Genomic DNA, 2,975 nt, shown 5'->3' with positions numbered 1-2,975 from the left:
GTGGGGAAGGCAGGAGTGGGGGGTGGGGAGGGGAAGGACGACCGAGACTCCCTGCGCCTGCGTGGAGGGGGCAGGGAGGGTCTTGGAGCAGGCCAGAGCTGAGACTCTTTCGGGGAAAGGGGAAATGAGGGGGTCTTAGGGACCTCGCAGGGGCGAGAGGAAGGAGTCTCGCGGGACTGAGTACCCCGGAGGGGCGGTGCAGGGAGATCCCGAGGGATAAGGAGGGCGCATTAGCAGAGGGGTTCTGTGCAGGCGGAGGAAGAACGGGCAAGGGCACCTATGATTGCTGGGGAGGGATACGTTGTGGGGTAGTGCGGCCCCACGGAGGAGGGGGTCCCACCGGGAATGGATGTCTAGGTGGGAGGCGCCGCTCTGCAGCTGTAGTCAGCTGCCCGCTTGGACAGAGTCCTGCGGAAGCCCAGGCACCTCTTCGAGTTTGCCCAGGCTGGGGCTATGCGCTCAGTTCATTAGTCATTCAACTATTGGCTACTGGCTATTGGCTGTGTGCCTGCTTTTACCAGGCTCTGAGTTGGGTGCTGGACATGGAAGGGCCTGATGTGGCCACAACACCCGTAAATATTCAGTCATTTAACAAACATACATTAAGCACCTAGTGTGTGCTTATGTGCTGGACCCTGTGCGTTGAACAAAGTCAAAACCCTGAGGGCAGGAACTGACATTGAGGGGAGGGGCCGACAGTCAATGAGAGGACAATGTGTATACTAGCGGTGAGTTCGGAGGAGACAGCAGGGAGGTGGGGGTGCTGTTGGGAAGGGCACTTGAATAGAGACTGGAGTGGTGACTCAAATGGGAAGAGTGTCCCGGCTGAAAGAACACCCAGAGCAAAGGGAGGGTCAAGTCGTGCAGGGTCCCAGTAGGCGCTGGAGGACTCGGGCTTTTACCCCAGGGACCTGGCAGTCATGGAGGGCTTGAGCAGAGCAGGGGCATGTGGACTAGGTGTTCTATGGCGCCTAGATGATGGCTGCAGGGAGAACAGGGTGTCAGTCTGAGGACCAAACCTGAGTCATGCTCACACACAGCCCTCTGGTGGCTGCCTGGGAGAACAGACGGTAGGTGCGGGGAGACCAGGGCAAAGGGGACTGTGCTGGTCCAGGAGGGATGGTGGGGGTCACAGAGGGAGTGCTATTATGCACCGTACTAAGTCCTGGGAGGGCAAAGAACAAGTGGCAAGAAGAAAAAGCTGGTGCTGCTTTGGCCGGGATAGTGAGGGCAGGCCTCGTGAGCAGTTGCCATGCATCCTTGCAAAGGGCATCCAGGCAGGGGGCAAAAGCCTGTGCGAAGGCTGGGAGGTGAGACAAGCCGGGAGAGTCTGGACAGCTGCAGGGAGGCAGGCTAGGTGGATGAGGTGGGCAAGGGGAGGAGAGGATGGCTGGCAGGGCTTCCTGGGCCATGCAGGACTCTGGGTGATATTATGGAGCTTGGGGAAGTCAGGAGAGGATGACTTCTGTATTTTTTTCAAATTGATGTCCAGGTAGGAGATGGTGAAGGCCTGGCCATGGTGTAGCCATGGGGGAGATGGGAAGTGGCTGGATCCAAGACAGGTTCTGAAGACATCTGACAACTGAAAGAGGGTGACTCAGAAAGGGAGGGAGCTGCCTGACTGAGATGATGGCAATGGGGTTGGGGCAGGTTTGGGGAAAGTGGGCTGGAGCCCAGGGAAGCGAGACCAGAGGGACAGACTGGGGAGGGACAGACCACAAAGGCGGGAATGTGGCTGGAAGGTTTGAAGACAGAACCTGAGCCATAGGACAGGCGAGGGGCCTGGTGGTGAGACATCTGGCCCTACAAAGGTTCCTTCCAGCCTCCTAGACTCCCTGAAAGTGCTCCTGGACTAGGGCACCCCCTGGGAGCTGGGATGTGCACCTCAGTCTGAGTGTGCACTATTCTCACACTATTCTCTTCATTTGTAATGATGCCTGGTGGCAGGCACCTGGGCAAACCAAGTGAGACCTCAACTGGATCCAAGTCCTTGTCATGGAACAAGAAGAAGTGGAAGAGCATGACAGAGATTTACCAAAACACAGCAAGTTTACTAAAGCTATAGTATGCACTCCAGAAACAAGAGTGGGTGACCTTGGAGAAGAGAACACGCTGATGGGTAGGGGTAGAGTGGTCCTCTACTTCTGATGCTAGTGGGGCAACTGCCTTTGCCATCCATTCTTGTTCCTCCTCTCCAGATATCAATTTTTTTTGGAGAGGGTCATTACAGGAAATTGAGGAGGAAGAATCAGATCGGTGAATGTCGCATCTGTGATGTTCCAGCCAAGATGGAGAAGGGGAGGGTAGAGGTTGAGGCCTTTGTTCCCAATTCTAACTTTCCTGCCTCATAAATCCCCCTGAAAGATTTCAATCCCATAATCATATGGGGAGATGAAGGGTTGCTGATCAGTCTTCTTCAGTTGCTTCAGGCTGAGATTGGCCACAGACCCTGCCTAGCCTGAGATCAAAAAATCTCTTTCTGGCCCTGGCTGGTGTGGCTCAGTGGATTGAGTGCTGATCTGCAAGCTGAAAGGTCGCCCGTTTGATTCCTGGTCAGGACACATGCCTGAGTTGTGGACGAGGTCCCCCATTGGGGGCGTGCAAACTGATGAGTGTTTCTCTCATGCTTCGATGTTTCTCTCCCTCTGTCTCCCCCTCCCTTCCCTTCTCTCTAAAAATGGATAAATAAATAAAACCTTTTTTTTTTAAGAAAAATCTCTTTCTGCCTATCTAAGGGCCTGAACTCTATATCCCCTGGTTGTTGAAGTATGGGCTAGAATCCTTGAAAATGTTGTAACCTAGAAGATACATACTTAACAAGAAAATAAAAACAGGCATGGACTAGCCCTGGTTGGTGTGGCTCTGGATTGAGTGCAGGCCTGCAAACCAAAGGGTGGCTGATTAGATTCCCAGTCAGTGCAAATGCCTGGGTTGTGGACCAGGTCAGGTCCCCAGCAGGGGGCGCACAAGAGGCC

Source organism: Phyllostomus discolor, chromosome 8 (assembly GCF_004126475.2).
Source record: "Phyllostomus discolor isolate MPI-MPIP mPhyDis1 chromosome 8, mPhyDis1.pri.v3, whole genome shotgun sequence".
NCBI classification, from domain to species: Eukaryota; Metazoa; Chordata; class Mammalia; order Chiroptera; family Phyllostomidae; genus Phyllostomus; species Phyllostomus discolor.
This window is presented reverse-complemented; position numbering follows the sequence as displayed.